This window comes from Scomber japonicus, chromosome 4 (genome assembly GCF_027409825.1).
Source record: "Scomber japonicus isolate fScoJap1 chromosome 4, fScoJap1.pri, whole genome shotgun sequence".
In the NCBI taxonomy this organism is placed as follows: Eukaryota; Metazoa; Chordata; class Actinopteri; order Scombriformes; family Scombridae; genus Scomber; species Scomber japonicus.
Window position 1 is genome coordinate 5,254,614 of NC_070581.1, and position 18,397 is coordinate 5,273,010.

Here is an 18,397-nt window from a genome sequence, read left to right on the forward strand (position 1 = left end):
AGGAGAGTGGAGAGGAGGCCTGGAAGAATGTTGACTTTTGAGGGTGATGGAGAGTCAGGGAGTCGACCTGAGGTGGAGGAGGAGGAGGAAGGAGGAAGGAGGCGGAGGTGGGACACAGGGGAGGGCGAGCTTGGCGATGCAAGTCTGGACCACGGGGTTAGAAAAAAAAAAAAAGGAGGGGCGTGACGAGAGCCTGTTTACAACTCCCTTCAGATGCTGGGTGGCTGGAGGTGTCGCCGCGGAGATGAAGAGATCTTTGAGGGAGAAGTTTGAGAGAGAGAGAGAGAGAGAGAGAGAGAGAGAGAGAGAGAGAGAGAGAGAGAGAGAGAGAGAGAGGGAGGGAGAGAGAGAGAGAGAATAAAGAAAGATGCTCAGAGAATTTGTGTGACAGGAGAGGTGCAGCGACACGCGCACACACACACACATACACACACACAAACATGAGTGGAGCGATGTGATGCCCTTTGGCAGAGCTGACCCCATTCCACGTGTCTCTACTCCCACCCTCCCTCAACCAAATCAGACCCCCCCCCCCCCAAAAAAAAAAGCTGTGAATAGGGTGGGGTAAGGAGGGAAGATAGCGGGCGGCGAAGGGTGGAAGGGTGGAGGAGGGGAGGGGGGGGTGTAAGTCTCTAGAGATGATGGTCATCGAAAGTGGCACCCAGACCAAACTTTGTCTGTCTCTTGGCCTTTTCCTTTCACTTTGAATGTGTGTGTGTGTGTTTGTGCGTGTGTGTGTGTGTGCCTGTTAAAAATTCATAACTCCCACCAAATAAAAAAAGAAGAGAGAGAAAGAGAGAGAGAGAGAGAGAGAGAGAGAGAGAGAGAGAGAGAGAGAGAGAGAGAGAGGAAGGAGAAGTGTAATAAGTGAGTAATGAAGAGCCAGAGGCGGTTCGTGTCTTTATCATGTTAAAAGGCAGCCATGCAATGCAGGCATATATTTTTATAGCAAAGTCGATTACGTTAGCAAACATGCTATGTCGGACGGATTGCTGAAAACGAAAATACAAAGATAGATTTAGTGAAAATCCCTTCCTCTGTGTACTAGTGGGTGAATCGCTTGGCTGTGTCTAATGGGAGTTGACAGATATGGGTATGATCATGCTGCACGGATGTTAGAGAGAAAGAGAGAAAGAGAGAGAGAAAGAGAGAGAGAGAGAATGAGGTTGGGGGTGTGAAAAGTGAAAGAGAGAGAGAGAGAGAGAGAGAGAGAGAGAGAGAGAGAGAGAGAGAGAGAGAGAGAGAGAGGGCAATAAAGCCATGGTGTTATGAACCTGATTGTTATCATGAGACTGGGAGCAGGACTCTGATGTCAAATGTCCATCTGTGCATGAGCCCAGGATGTTTGAGTGTGTGAATGTGTGTGTGCATATATATATGTGTTTGTGTGTGTTTGTGTGTGTGAGTCCAACACTAAGCAAAGAAAAGCTGCAAAGAAAAAAAACACTTTTCTCTCTTTTAATTCACACACATCTCCAGATCAAAGTTCCTCTTGTGTTTCCAAAATTATACACAACTTCCACTTTCTTTGTTACACTTCAAACACAAATCTGCACATTTATTAAAAAAAAAGAAAAGAAGAAAAAAAATACTTTTCCCTTCCAGCGGAGCGGTGACCCCTTTGTCTCTCCACCAGCTCGGTAGAAAAGTTGTTACCATTGGAGATGCTGAATAATGATAATGAAAGCGTAGGAGTGAACGTTTAAGAGGACTTTTGAATAATGATGATGATGAAGACGGAGTGAAATTTCCATTAATTAGCTCACACGGGTCATTTTCTCAACAAGGTCTTGTTTCCTGCTCTTCAGTATGTGTGTGTGCATGCGCGTATGTGTATTAGTGTGTGTGTGAGTGTGTTTGTTTAAACTTTATTGTCACCACCGTCTCCAGGACAGCTGGAGGCTATGTCAGAGTTCAGCTGCTTGTTATACAGAGCAGAGAATAAGAGGAGAGAGAGAGGGGGTTTTGTGTGTGTGTGAATGTGTGTGACTGTGTGTGTGTGTGTGTGTATTCATTTCTGTGCGTTTGCATATGCCTGTGAACGTGCAGTATGTGTGTGTGTGTGTGTGTGTGTGTGTGTGTGTGTGTGTGTGTGTGTGTATATGTGTGTGTATGGTCCTATCTGTGTAGTGGAACAGAAGGGTGGGGGGTGAATGGTGAAGTTAATAGGCTAATGAGAGCACCGTGCTCAGGAAGAATACAAGAGGCTGTCTGGCATCCTCAGATAAAAAAACTTGCCGTGGCATTAGTGGAGACCCGGCAGTCCTCCTTAACAGCGACACCTTCTTTGTCCACACACACCAAAAGCCAGTTTAATAAGCACAGAATTCATTATTGTGTGTGTGTGTGTGTGTGTGTGTGTGTGTGTGCCATGGAAGCAGGGATGGGAATGGAGATGCATATACTGGAGTTTATTAAGAGCACTAACACAAGAATTGTTTACTAGATAAATGTTTAAAAATGTCATGACTGTAGATTCACTTTAGTTAGATGTGTCCATCTTTACATGAGTCAGACTGTTTAGTTTAGTTTAGTTTAGTTTAGTTGCACATGACATCATTATTCAGCCTCTCAGCTGAGGATCAAGGAAGTTGAGTTTACTTCAGTTTAAAATCAGTAATTTGGGTTTATAATAGTGGCTCAACTGAATTGACCTCATTGTATTTTAGTTAATAGTGACAATCCAAATTTATAAAAGTTAGATAAGTAAAAATTGTTTAGTTTCTTTCACTAATAAATAAAATGGGTTTAGTAACAATTCAGGATTCAAATAGTGGTTCAACTTAATTTACCTCATTTTATTTAAGTTGAGTCTATAGTGACGATCCAAGCTTATACAAGTTGGATAAGTTTAGTAGTTTAGACGTGCACATATTATTGAAGAATAAGGAAGTTGGGTTTAGTTCAGGTTAATGTCAATAATTTGGGTTTATAATAGTGGCTCAACTGACTAGTTAAGTTAATAGTGACAATCCAAGCTTACAAAAGTGGGTGAAGTGAATTTAGTTTAGTTCCATTCACTTTAGTTAAGTTAGATATTGTTTACAGCATAACATAAGGAAGTGAGAGTAGTTCAGTTTAATATGAATAATCTCAGTTTATAATAGTCTCTCAACTGAATTTACCTCATTTTATTTTAGTTAACTTTATAGTGATCCAACTTTATGAAAGTGCGTTCAGTACATTGTGTTTGGTTTCTTTCACTTTAGTTAAGTTTAGAGCACATATTGTTGAAGTATAAAATAAGGAGGTGAGTTTAGTTCAGTTTAGTCAGTAGTTACTCATGCTCATAATAACAGATTGAGACAGTTTAGCTGAGTTGAACTATTGCAACTATTTAGGCTTAAAATAGTGAATAAACTAAGTTTAGTTTCATTCTGTTCAGTTCATAATGATTTAGTTGCACATATTTAGCTTATTATAAGAAAACAGGGAAGTTAGGTTAAATTCAGATTAGTTACAATAATTCAGGATTAAAACAATGGTTCAACTGAATTTAGTTTGGTTTAGTTTTAGTTAACAGAAACAATCCAAGCATATAAAAATAGGTGAAGTGGATTTTATTTAGTTTCTTTTACTTGAATTTAGCCACACACACAATTAGTTTAATTTAGTGAGTAGCACACAATTACTCAGCTTATACTAAAGAGCTCAGAAATGTATGTTCTGTTGAGGTTCAGTTAAGTTTAGTAGCACATGCTTATGTGATTAAAAGAATATTTTAAAGGTAGTTGAATTCACTTCAGTCAGTCAGTCAGTTACTTACTTACGTACTTAGGTAGTTTAGTCAGCTTGTAGTTAGTTAAGTTTAGTTTAGCAGTGATAATTCAGTCTTATTGACTGAATTTAGTTTTGCCTAATTTCTTTACTTTTGTTTAATGGCACACAAATATTAGAGCTTTTAGTTTAGTTTAGTTTATTTTAATTTAGTTTAGTTTAGTTTAGTTTAGTTTAGTTTAGTTTAGTTCCACACTGAGTCAACTGAATTTAGTTAGTTCATTTGAGTTCAGTTTGTTTGATTTAGATTGATAGTAACATGAGGGTGAAATGGTTTCACTTTAGATGTTGAGTTGCTTTCAGTACCATAGTTAGTGTTAGTGGTGTACTGGAGTGCATTATATTGAAAGTGTTCCTAATATTTTGTCCACCTCATTAACATATGTGAGGGGGGAGGGGGGGGCACTCCAGTACACCACCACCATCACCTGCTACAACCCATATAATAAATTAAATGTAGAATTGTCATCTTTCTGACAATGTTAACAAAAACTTTGTCCAAGTAGAATTTAAATTAGATGCATTATATTACACAGGTGTACATAATGAAGTGACTGGTGATTGGTGGATATAAACCTACTATTCATTCATCTTCCTGGCAAGAGACACATTTATTTTGTAATGTACAATCCTTTTAAACAGACAAGAGAAAAACAATCATATCATTAAATGTGAATGAAATAAAATGAAGCGGAGAAGAAAAGCAGTAGAATGTGTGTTGAGGGTGGTTTACCCCCCATTACATCTCGGAGAGATGGGGATGGGGGTAATGGGAGCGAGCAATGGGAGAGCTCATTATCTGGCAGACCATCTGCTATTGGGAGGGAGGAACTGTCTGTCTGTCCCAGACACAGACAGTGTGAATAGGCCTGGAGTTAGAGTGAAAATGTTCCTCTAACTTACCTAAATGAGCTGTGCATCTGCTAAGTTTGGTCACATGATTGACACCAATCACAGAGAGATTGTGTTTAAAATAGGCACATTTTGGAGAGTAGTGTAAATGAATGATGGCTTATAGGTAGATTGAGATGAAGCAGACTGAATAAAAAAAAAAACTAAAGTGTGAATGAGCTTTTCTGCTCACACATCATCATAATATTGCAGTGTGTGACTTTATGTGGTTCCTCTCTGCAGCTGTAGTTTTTATGTAATATTTGTATAGTATCATATCATTTCTATGATTCTTATGAAGTTATTCTCAGTTTAATAGGCCTAGGTAAGAAAGAAATAAAGCACAAATCTAAAAATAGTTCCCAAATGCTACACTTGTATGAGTGTGTAGTCACAGTTGTGTGTTTATATTGTTTAAATCAGATTGCTGAGGGAGCTTAGTGTGAGTGTGAGAAGTTGCCGGGCGCAGCAGATGCTCTTTGTTGCACTTCACGCTATTGTTGTTGAAAGCTGAGACTTGACAGGCTGGGATTGGTTCCAGCTCCCGGCAGCAGGAGGACACTGCGCAGCGCTATTGGCTCGCCTGGAGCGTCAATCAAGCTGCTCGTCCCCGCCCCTACAAACCCGCCCCTCCCCCTTGGCCGGGGAAGTTGAAGTAAAGTTTGAGCAACTTTGTCCGGCAGAAGTAAAGTAAACTTGAAGGCAGCAGCCGGCGGTCGCTGCGGGATTGAAGAGAGATAGAGAGACAGAGAGGAGGACCGCAAACATGAAGCTGTGTCGCACTTTTCTAGGTTCGTATCAATAACTTCTTTTAAACTTTACAGCAGCAACTTAGAAGATGAACTTTTATGTTTCGGCATCTCTCTTTAAACTTAATAATCATCCAGTATCTATGCGCGTTTGTCTTATCCTGTCTCCGCTTTTACGCATGACGCTGCGTATATTCTAATGGAATAAAACTCTTAAATATCACACAGACTAAGTATTTCAAAGTTTTATCCACTCGAGTCAGCAGCTCTGTTTATGTTGAAAGTATAAGCCTCGTTAAAGACATTGTAGCCGTCTCTGTTCCGGATTAAAAGAGGCTTATAGTTGTGTCTGCTCACACCAGCTGGAACTTTAAAAACTTGTGTGCCAACAACAAGCTGCAGGCTGAATTCATGCACAAATATTTCTAAATAATAAACTTGTGAACTTCTCTCCAGCTTATACTAACTAGGACTATACTTCGACCCCCGTGGCAAAAACAAAAAAAACTGGCCAGACAAAGGACAGTTGGTCCCCTAGGGGACCGTGTGGCCCCGGTACCGTGGGGACAATGCCAAGCTGCGGGCTTATTAAAAACTTTTTTTGTTGTGTTAGTCTGTCGGCTTGTTCCATCTGTCGAGGGACTATAGGGGCCTCCCCCGGTCCCAACCTCAGCGCTCAGTCAGCTGCTGCCCCATGTAATATTTATACTGGCTGCCTACACGGCCTATCTGCGCACAATATAACCACCATACAACTCCCAGTCTGGAGTGACGTGACCATTAAAGTGCTGCAGGCCTCTCGTGCCATCTGCATCTGCACACTCACTTTGTATCAACACACAGGAAAGTTTTTTTTCCAGCTGCTTGGCTAAATACAAAATCTCATCCTTTAAAAAAATTAAATATCAAATAACTTGAACTAATAGTGTTCAATGTAGTTTAGAGTCATTCTTTGTAGTAGTGATAGTTCAGGCTTCTAAAAGTGAATTGTGTACTTTCTTTCTTTCTTTGGCTTAGTAATGAGGAATAAAATGAGTTTAGGTAGTTTAATTCAGTTAAAGCTTATTATTTATTCATTCTGGCTTATTATAAAGCATCAAAGAGTTCAGGTTTTTAGTTGTAACAATTTGGTTGTTACTACTGTAGTTTAGTTTAGTCTAATTTAGTTCGGTTTAGTTTAGTTTAGTTTAATATAGTTAAGTTTAGTTTAGTTTAGTTTAATATAGTTAAGTTTAATTTAGTTAAGTTTAGTTTAGTTTAATTTAGTTAAGTTTAGTTTAGTTTAATATAGTTTAGTTTAATTTAGTTAAGTTTAGTTTAGTTTAATTTAGTTAAGTTTAGTTTAGTTTAATATAGTTTAGTTTAATTTAGTTAAGTTTAGTTTAGTTTAATATAGTTTAGTTTAGTTTAATATAGTTTAGTTTAATTTAGTTAAGTTTAGTTTAGTTTAATATAGTTTAGTTTAGTTTAATATAGTTTAGTTTAGTTTAATATAGTTTAGTTTAATTTAGTTAAGTTTAGTTTAGTTTAGTTTAATATAGTTTAGTTTAGTTTAATATAGTTTAGTTTAATATAGTTTAGTTTAGTTTAATATAATTTAGTTTAATATAGTTTAGTTTAGTTTAATATAGTTTAGTTTAATTTAGTTAAGTTTAGTTTAGTTTAATATAGTTTAGTTTAATTTAGTTAAGTTTAGTTTAATATAGTTTAGTTTAGTTTAATATAGTTTAGTTTAGTTTAATATAGTTTAGTTTAATATAGTTTAGTTTAGTTTAATATAGTTTAGTTTAATTTAGTTAAGTTTAGTTTAGTTTAATATAGTTTAGTTTAGTTTAATATAGTTTAGTTTAATATAGTTTAGTTTAGTTTAATATAGTTTAGTTTAATTTAGTTAAGTTTAGTTAGGGTTAGTAGAACATTTAAGCATGTAAAAGTGAAAGCGAAGTTTCTTTGGATTTAGTCTATTTGAGTAACACACTACTATTTAAGCTGATGATGAGGAGTAAAATGACTTTAGTTAAGTTTAGTTTTTCAGTTCAGTTAAAAAACAATTTATGAAGAGGGTAACATTAGTTAAAGTTTAATTTAGTGTAAATTGATATGAGCCGTTAGCACTCAGCTCCCATTTGAAGTGTTTTTATTATAGTAACACACAACACATAGATTGCGTAACAACACATTAAAAAAAAAGTGTCCAGCTGATTTACCAGCTGCTGGTTAACACAGTTCCTCCTTCAATATAAAATGTTTTTAAAAAGTGAAGTAAACCAGAATGACTTCCTAAACTCTAGTTTAGCGTATTGTCATTAAACTGAGTCTAATGCAACACCTAATGAGGCAGATAGTTAGCGAGAGCAGCGTGGAGACAAAAGCCTTTGTTACCTCAACAATAAGCTTATGTAAGGTATTGTGCGGGCCTGAGAGCCTCAGCGGGGCCTGAGCTGTCCACGGTGCTGAAAACACACTCACACACTCTATCACACACACACTCACTCATAGCAGTTTGGAGCTGTCCGCAGTCCTGAAATCACACAGCAGGAAACTATAATAACAATGTGAGTTTATATTATATTACAGGTTTGTGTGAGACAGTTATTCTCTATCTTCTTCTCTTTCATGTTGAGAAACACTCCAAGCTTCCTAGCCCCAACCTCCCAACCTCCCTACCTCCCCCCCCAGCTGGTGGCCTCTCTCCACTCACATCCGCTCACCTGACCTGTAGGCCTAAATTTTCACGTGCATGCCCCCCCCCCCCCCCCCCCCAACTACATCTTGGATTTTTTTTTAATATCCCACCACCTCCTCCTCATCCCCCAACCCCCCTCCTTTTGTTTATTCGATTGTCAACGGCGTTGTTGTGCGAATCCTTCCTCTCTCTCTCTCTCTCTCTCTCTCTCCTCCTCCTCCTCTTTCTCGCACCCACAAAGTCTGAAATCATACTGATGCGGCGTGCACGGCCGGTGATTGATTTCAGCTCCAATGCATAACAATGGGATTGCACAAAAAGAGCCTGCTGCAAAGAGATAAGAATTTAATAGAATTTCTGAAAGCTGAAGGTTGGGTCTTTTTGAATATTCCCTGCGTACGCGGCGTGGCGACAGCAGATAAAGGATGGCATTTGTGGGGACTATTCTCAAATGGCTTGTAATGAATGGTTGTCATTTCCACTAATGGTTTCAAAACAGCAAAGCTAAAAAAAAAAAAAAAAAAAAAAAAAAAAAAATCGGTGTGAGCAACATTTGGGAGCGACTCCAAGTTGCACTATTAATACTAGCTGTTTGTTGCTCGGAGCTTGCGCTGACAGTTGGTATTATTCTCTCAATGAGGCTTCAAAAAAAAGTATCAACAAATCACTTTAAGAGACAGGGATCAGTCTTCTTTAAACTCCTGCAGGCGTCCAATAGAGTGTCGCAACCTGATTCAAAAACTATCTGTATGTAGCAACCCTCCTCCTCCTCCTCCTCCTCCTCCTCTTTGATAATTCATATTGATATCGCACTCCCATCCCCTTCACTTCCCCTGAGCGTAAATAATTTTAAGTAAAAAAAAAAAAAAGCCCTTGGAGATTTGCTTGCCTTTCCTATATGTCGTTAAAACCCTTCTTTTTTCCATATATGAAGGAATTATCAGATGCTGTCAGTGCATACACTAACTCTGCATACAACTACTACATCAATTCCGACTCCTGGATGGAGGAGAAGAAAAAAAAAGAAAAGTCCCCTGAATGAATTATTGGACGGTACCACTTGAACAGGATGCGTGGGGGAGTGTGTGTGCGTGTGTGTGTGTGTGTGTGTGTTGTGTGAAGGGAAAGGAGAGAAGTTGAAGGATTACAGTAGCTATAACCTCTATAATGCAGTTGCGGAACATCAACAACTTGTCAGAGGGTGAAATGTATAAAATATGAGCTCATTCCGGTGTGTGGCGTATTGTGTAGAACCCAGAGGAGCACAGATTGTTTTTCTTTTTACAGAGTGTGGACGGACTGTTTATGATGTTAGAGGTGTTTAGGGAGAGGAGGAAGACGAGGGCGGCGGGGGGGGGGGGGTTGTGTCATATTTGGATGAAGAGACAAAAAAAAATGTAGAGGATCATGTTAAAATGTAGTTTTTGAAGTTTGTCAGCTTTACCGGATGATGTTTGAGAGATATAGAAGAGGGGAGGGGGGAAGAGAGAGAGAGGGGGATTGAAAGAGAGAGAGAGAGTGTGTGCATATGCCCATTGAGTTAGTGTGTAGTAAGGGGGGACCTCAAGCCCTGCCCATCTGATGCTGGAGGTTTTACTACATCCCGTGATGTCATGGCAAAGGGCGGAGGGAGGAGATTGGGGGTGGGGGGGATGGGGGGTGGATGGAGGATGGATGGAGGGGGGTATGTGTGTATGTGTGTGTGTGTGTGTGTGTGTGTGTGTGTGTGTGTGTGTGTGTAGGGGGAGAGAGAGAGAGAGAGAGAGAGCGAGAGGGAATGGAGGAGGGGGGGTTACAATGGCTCATGAGGGAAAGGTAAGTCAATATTACGTTTTTTCTCGCTGACAAAGGCAAATGAAGCCATGTTTTTTGCTTACAAACAAGTAACGTCTTAACGCCTCGATCCGGAGCCGTGCACCGGTTCGCTGTGTAGGGAGAGGCCGCCCGGGAGAGAGAGAGATACAGAGAGAGAGAGAGAGAGAGAAAAACACCTTCGCTCGCTCTGATTATTGACCACATCTGGGCATTTTGTAACGGGATAGACGATCGTTTTTTTTTTGAAAGCCTTTACTCGGGATATTTTTTTTTCTTTTTTAAACTGAGCAAACTACTTGACAGCGACCTACAACTCTCCAAACACAGCGAGGACGCAGAGACAAACCTTTACCCCCCTTCCCTCCTCCCTTAAAGGAAATATTGTTGATTTCAGGTAACCGTGCTTATGTTTTGATGCAGCTTACGTTATCATTTATGTGATTTTTAAAATATGAATCGCGATTTCTATCAGGCCTCATTTTGAATGCTTAACTTTGATGTTACCGCACAGTATAGCCTATTTTAAAGCATCACTAACACATTTAACCGACTGTTTTATTTCTTATATTCAAAAAAAAAAATATTTCTCTAATTCCAAACTTACTCCCAGCTGCGATCGCTCCACACTTTGACCTGATTTTGTGCGTCTCCGTTTTTTATTTACACATTCAAGATGTTAGAAATTGAAATAGATGAGATGCTGTTTGTGCTTTCAAGTGTTCATATTAATATCGCTGCCTCGTTATAAGTAGGAATAAATCAACTATGGCGCTTTCTCGGAAACCTCAGTGTTTACCTCACTCATCACTCCGCTTCATGCTGGATAGTTCTGTCTCTGTGTGTGTGTGTGAGTGTGTGTGTGTGTGTGTGTGTGAGTGAGATAGTGTGAGTGTGTTTGGGAGGTTAAGAAAACACACTCGGTGTAGATATTATATCCCTCTGATCTGATTCATACCTGAAGTGTATTCTCTACTCTGTCCTCTAGTTTCACCTTCTGTGGATCTCCAGGAATAAATTAGCTCGTTTACTGTATCTACTCTCTCTCTCTCTCTCTCTCTCTCTCTCTCTCTCTCTCTCTCTCTCTCTCTCTCTCACACACACACACACACACACACACACACACACACACACACACACACACACACACACACACACACACACACACACATTGTACCCTTGATATACCTACGATGTGTAGACTTCAGTACCGAATGGCGTGTGTTGTGTTATCACGACGTTACAGTGGGCGTGCGTGTGTTTTTGCGTATGTGTATACGGACAGATGGATGGATGGATGGATGGATGGAAAGGATGGAGTGAGTGTGTTTGAGAGAGGGAGGGGTTGGCCATTTGATCCTCTGCAGCAAAAAAACAGAGATGCTCTCTTCAAATGTCAGCCGCCTTTAGTGGTGCAGATGAAATGATGAAAAAAAAAAAGAAAAAAAAAGTGGTGAGAAGAGAAGCGCTAGCTGGAAATAAACACCGGGTGTCGGGGAGAGGCAGGGAAGGCAGGCTCCAGCTGCACATCTCCCCCCCCCACCCCCCACACACACACACACACCACCACCACCACCTCTCTCTTTTTTTTATTTTTTATTTTAAAGCCCATCATCTTACCCCCGATAGTACTGCGCGTGCTGCATAATGTGAGCCTGTACGTTGTGTTTTCCTTTCCTTTACTACCCCCTTTCTCTTTCTCTCTCTCTCTCTCTCTCTCTCTCTCTCTCTCTCTCTCTCTCTCTCTCTCTCTCTCTCTCTCCACCCCTCCTTGCTTTGCTTAGATGGCCACGTAATGTGCTGTGTGTGTAAGTGTGTGTGTGTGTGTGTGTGCCCCACGGTCTGTCAAAGCACCTGCGTCCTAAGATGGAGGAAAAGAGATGAGGGATGATGATACAGGCAGCGTTATGTCACCCCCCCCCCCCCCCCACACACACACACACCCTCCTCCATCCCCCCTTTTTTCTCTGCTCTTTAAGTTTTTCCTCTGTAGCAACATCCTGTGTTACTATCAATATATGTAAGGCTTGATCGCTGAAACTTTAAGATGATAGTTTAAAAAAAGAAAAGGGAGAAGGGGAGGAAGGAGGTTTAGGGTTACATTGACTCCACTCATCTGTATTTGTGTTTGAAATGCTCCCAGTTTAAAAAAAAAAAAGTATGACATAATGTAAGTTTGGCAAGTCATTTCATAGTAAATGCCGCCTAATTGTTTCATGTGTTTTTGTGTTAATTATATAAAATATGATGATGATGCTTTTAAAATCAGTGCAGGGCTGTGCAGCTTTAAAATAGTCTGCAGTTGTAGTTCAAGCTTTTTAAGGCTATTTAGTGAATGAATCTTGTGTTTAAACCTATAGAAGGAGCCGTTACAGTGATGCTATATGTCCATTGTTAATGTGATAATGTGATAAAATAAGGTCAAGATTGAATGCATGGAGATAAAACACCTATTGTTTTTCTTCTGCTTACTTTTCCTGTGAAATGTAGCCTAGTTTCAGGGGATTACAGAATTAGGTTATTGGTGCCTTATGCTGTCAGTGGCTATAGAGCAGCATGCAGCACAGACCCTCATATGAAGTTACTTCTCTACGGTTTTTTCTTCTTTTTTTTTTTAGTTACCATGATAGGAAACCTCTCTATTTATGAAGGGTTGAATAGCCCGTGGTGAGGACAGCAGGTGCCGGAGGAGGGGAGAGTAATAAACATGTTGGAGGAGCAGCTGGGGCCAAATTGCACCCTCCTCATTCAAAAGCCTATCAGAAATCTAAAGCAATACAAGCAAAGGTCAGGGTCGGCCAGGCTTTTCAATGGAGAGGAGGCATTTCAAATGAAAAGAGTGGAAATAATGAATTTCATGCCCCCTGCATTAAAAAAAGAAGAGGAAATAAATAAATAATTGGAAAGAAGACAGAAAATTAATTAAAAAGTCAGTTTAATGTGCATATTTCTCTGTGTGATGGTCAGAGGAAGAGAGGAGATGACATGTGCAGTCATAGGTGGAGGACTTTCTCAGGTGCGCTGAGCTGGTGTTTTTATGTTTTCTGTTTGTGTTGTTTCTCAGAAAGCTGAGGTCAGGGTGGCCCTCGAGGGAGGGGGGGGGGGCTCTCCAAAAGCTGGTTACCATGGCGCTTGCCTTTCCCTTTCCCTTCCACACCCCAACCCCTAAAACTCCCATCCCATCACTGATAACATCACACATTTGTCCTGGTGCCTTTTTCTACTTACCTTTTTTAAAAATGTATTTAACTGGATGTTTTAAGCAGCAGATGAAGGTTTTGACACACTTCTTCTTTCTTTTTTTTTTGCTTATCTATAGGCTACATCCCAAATCCAATTTCTACATCTGCCACATAATCTGGTTACTGTGAGGTTTTTTTTTTTTGTAGTCCTGTGACACAAAGAAAGCAGCCAGTAATATGAGACTGACTGTATACTGCTACAACTTTTGATTTCTGTGTCTCTTCTGCCTGGCTTGCTGTAATCACACTAAGTTGTCTCTAAATCCTGCTTAACAGGAGCAGGGGTGTACAGCTGGCCCCGGTCCGCCCGGCCCCTGTATGTACACTAATACTGTTACAGTCACTTCACCCTGGTATCTAATCTAACTATGGATTTAGGCCTCTTTGCTCCATTGTCCCAGTACAGTAAGCCGTGGGGCGGTAATGATATTACTCAAGCCTAAACTTTGTTTTCAGGTAAAAAGCTTTCTTTCTTTTCTATCAATTTAAAGGTTAAATGTTTTCTTTTTTAGATTTTGTTTTTGTGTTTTTCAAGCAGAAAACAAGAAACTTTGCCCCACAGCAATGTGAGCTTTGATAAAAACAAAGAAAACTGGCAGTAAAATAATCATTTTTTTGTTTAATCCATTCATTTTGAATTCATCTGTCTCCCCCCACGCCCCCCCTTGCCTCTGATTAAGCAAACCTCCCCTGTGAATGGCTTAATTGTCTTGTACTTCTCCCAATGTTCACCGCAAAAATAACGAGCTGCGAGTGTTTTAGGTGAGAAACGAGCAGCATCTTATCAAAGAATAATACAATATGGATCCTGAGAGAGTACGTATCTTAAGCAGACGAGGCTCAAATTAGTTTTTTGGGTTTTTTTTTATATGTGCAGGATTCAGACATGAAGCGTTCACATGAAACAACAGATGAAAGTATAGACGGGTCAAATCAGCTACTCCTTTTTTTTCCTCTGATTAATTACCTGATTTGATAAAAGCCGATTGATCAGATATGTAGCGCAGGATGATCAGCTGTGTTTTGTCTCTCTGAAGCAGCAGCAGCAGCAGCAGCAGCGGGCCAGGACTGAACAAAGTAAGCAGGGCCGCTGACACATGGCCCGAGGCAGCGCGTCCTAATAGAGTGCTGTTATATATTTGGCATTTAGGAAGGACTCTTAGCTCCTTGCCCCCCCCCCCACTGCACCCAATCCACCCACCACCCAAACAAACAATACAAGGACGGATGCTCACTTCACAAAAAAAAAAAAAAAAAAAAAAGACAGAGAAGAGAAAACATTTTCCAAAAAAAAAAAAAAAAGCAAACTAGATGCATGCATGCCTGTGCGAGATAGCTGAGATAGAGAGACAGAGATAGAGATGCAAACCAACAGTATTGCTGTTGTAATCACTTCTTGGCTGAAGGGGGGGGGGGGGGGGGGGGGTAGTGAAAGTTGATAAACAAGCATTTTGCAGAGTGCTGGCTGGGCTTTGGCGAGGGTTTGCATGTAATGGGCGAAAGTAGGGATGGGCACGGAGATGGATGGGGAGGAGGAGAAGGAGGAGGATGGAGGAAGGGGCGGCTGGAGGATGAAGGGTAGAGGGTGGAGGGTAGGGCCGGTCTGCTTCGTGCCCCCCTCCCAAATATACGAACACGCAGCCTTTTGTTGTCTCTTTAGTGAGCACTTTCCTCTTTTTTTGCGCTGCTGGGTTCACGCGCAGGACAGACATGTGCAGAGAGAAAGAACTTACTGAGAGATGAAAAGGTAGAGATGATGGATAGATGATGGAAGTGAAATACACCATATAAAGGCTAGGATCTTATATCTATATTGAAGTCTATTTCTGTAGCGCTGTATTACAGGAGAACATTCTTTTCTCTTTTTTTTTAATGTCAGAATTCAAATCATCATAACACTTCGCCTTGAATTCCCACTGTGTGTAAAACCATGCATTGTGAATAATTATCACCGCTTCAATTTGCATTTTCAATGGAGTGGATTCAAGAGTGCGTTGACCCAAACCGTGCTCTGTTTGAGTATTATTTTCTCTCTGATGTTCTTGAGGAACACCAGACAGAGAGGTAGCCCATACAAGAAGAAGAGTCTCTATAAACTCAAGGGCGCTTCCTCTTTCACTGCGCGCGTTCTGCTGCCCGCTGCAGAGACGCACGAGCCATATGAAGGTTGAAAACTAAAGAGTATAGATGTGTATGTGTGTATATATATCCGAAAGAGAATCAGGTTTCACCGCGCCAGCTCAACCCTGCATATGAAAAAGAAAAAAAACAGAGAGGGAGAGAGAGAGAGAGAGAGAGAGCGAGAGAGAGAGGAAGCGACATCCGGTTGTTTCAGTGTCTTAAAGCTACACTAGTTGAAAAGTTCAGCCTTGGGCATTCATAGAAAAATACTCGGCACTCTCCCTGAACTCAAAACTGAAGAGGAAAAAAAAACTAACAAAAAAAAAAAAACTATTAGGACAACTCCCTGTTTTATATCTAACACATCCTCACATCAGCAAGCTTCTGTGAAAGTAGGAAGAATAGAGAAGGGATTTGGAATAGATTTAGTATGTTTCTCTTGGGCGATCAGGAAGATGAAGTGAAGAGCTATTACCTTGATGAAAAAAAAGAGGAGAGAGTGAGTGAGAGAGAGAGAGAGAGAGAGAGAGAGAGAGAGAGAGAGAGAGAGAGAGAGAGAGAGAGAGAGGAAAGAAAAAAAGAAAAAAAAAGAGGCTTGATTTATGGATGATTCATTATTTACTGACCATTCACCCCCTCTCCTCTCACATCACCCCCCCCCCCTTCCCCTCATTCGCTTATACATGCACCCTGAAAAGCTTGATAAAAATGCGCAAATTTGATTGATTCTAATAGCAGACTGACAGGGACCCCAGCTGGGGCACTTAACTGTGGCTGTGTGTGTGTGTGTGTGTGTGTGTGTGTGTCTAAAGCATGCACACACACTTCCTTTAGTTAATAAAGGTGTGTGTGCAGCATGCTCGAGTGCCCCGACCGTCCCTCAAAGTAGCAACCCCCCCCCCCCCCCCCCCCCACACACACACACACACACACACACACCCTCCTCCTCTTCCTCCCTTTATCCAATCCCCCTCCTCAAAAACTACCTCTTTGTCCACTGGTGCTGATGCTGATGATTTAGTATGACAACTCTCTTTTTTTCTCCCCCCTCTCCCTCTGTTTTTTCCCCCATCTCCATCCCCATCTCTCTCCTCCCCACCTTCCAAATTGTAAAATCTCTCCCTCCCCCTTCCCCCCCTTTTCGTCCCACCTCCTCGCTTCTTCCTCTCTTCCTGTTGTTAGAAAATGAGTTTCGGGGTGAGCTGGTGAACCAGCGGTGGACACGAGGCGAGAGGACCAGCAGCCGCTGTCAGGCCTCCCAGAGACTGCAGAGCCGTCGACCAATCATGGTGAGTGACAAGGCCCCCTCAACCCCCCCTGCCCCCCTCCCTCCCCTCTCTCAACCCCTCCTCCACCCCTCAGCACTCACCGCTAACCCCTGCACACCCCACCGCCAACCTGATTCTGCTTCCTGGGCATTTCCCCAATCCCTAACTCAGCGGGGAAAGTAGAAAAAAAGGGTGGAGGCAGAGGGAGGATGGAGGGATGGAGGGATGGAGGGATGAGGCAGGCTGTGTGTGTGTTGTGGAGTGGATAAGGAGGAGGAGGAGGAGGGGGGGGGGGGGGGGGGGGGGGCGCTGATGGCCACGCCAGACAGAAACACATGAATCAAACAGCACATCAAATCTCCCGCTTGGCCCTGCCCATCCAGCCTTGGTTCAGCTTAGTTCAGTTTAGTTAAGCTCAGCATGGCACAGCTCAGCGTTTTCACCGCCGCTGCTGAGTTCACTTCACTTCACAGGATTTTTTTTTGTAGTGAAATACAATAAAAAAAGAAATTCAAAAGGATGTCCTTGAGCTGCTCATTTTTTTTTTTTGGTCCATGATATTACTCCTTATCAGCAGAGTACAAAAATACTGTCCCTCTCTCCTTCTACCTCTTTTCCTCTCTTTTTAACCTGCCTCCTCTCTTTCTTAGAAGTCTGAAACTTCTCACTCACATTACTGCCAATCCAAGGTTATTTCTCTATTCTGCAAAACATCTGCCCCCCCCCCCCTTTATTTATTTTCTTCTTCTTCTCCTTGTCCCCTCCTCCGTGCATCACAACTGACTGCACTTAACAAAGAGATGGAGGGATTGAAGGGAGATTGAAAGAGAGAGGAGAGTAGGTGGAAGAGGAGGGAGGGGGAGGTAGGATGGCAGAGGGGTCAGGGGGGGTTGTTTTCCCCTGGGCCCAGTAAGAGTTGTTTTGCCCCCCCCCCACCCGCCCCCCTCCCGATGGCTCAGGTTCATCTGAAGAGATGACTTTTATTGATTTGGTTTGATTTCTGCTGTTGAGAAAGAGAGAGAGAGAGAGAGAGAGAGAGAGAGGGAGGCGTCAGTTTCAAACACTCCATCATCTGAGGAGGCAGCCCCCCCCCCCCCATCTGTTTGGCATGTGATACCTGTCATAGAAGCTTCTTATTAGGATAAGAGCAGATGAGAAGAGCAGAGATGTTTAGCTATGAATGCACAAATCATATCAGGACGACTAATAAACACACACACACACACACACACACATACACACACATCTGACCCATTATAGGGGCGCTGTCTTTTTTCGCATATGAAGTGAGAAACATGCCCTCCCCTTCCTCCCTCCCTCCCTCCCCGCTCCGCTCTGCCTCATGTGAATTATTAAAGTGAAACTGTGGAAGGGCTCACCGTGCGCTGATCTAACATGGAGGCCACGCAGAGCCGTCCACTCCTTGTAGGGAACTGTGCAGCGCTCCTCTAATTGGCATCTGCTGTCCGCAAGGTAATTTTTTTCTCTTTTTTTTTTGGGTGGTGGGGTGGTGGGGGGGGGGGGAGTTGTCAGTCTTCCGTCACCGGTTTCGCCAAACACTCCTCCTCCTTCTCCTTTAACCCCCCCCCCTCCCCTCATCTACTCTTGTAAACCTGAAAATGAATAAAAGAGTCATTTATGTGCGCCGGGGGAACGGAGGGTGACCTTCTCTCTGAAGTCATCGCCCCTAGCCAGCCATTTACATAGAGCTGTCAGAATGCAGAAGCAGAGCGACGGACCCTCCCGCACCCACCGTCGCACACAAAGAAGGACATAATTGATAATGTACAACACAGCCTGTAGGGGATGAGCCTCGCCTTCATCCTTCCTCCTCCTCTTCCTCCTCCTCTT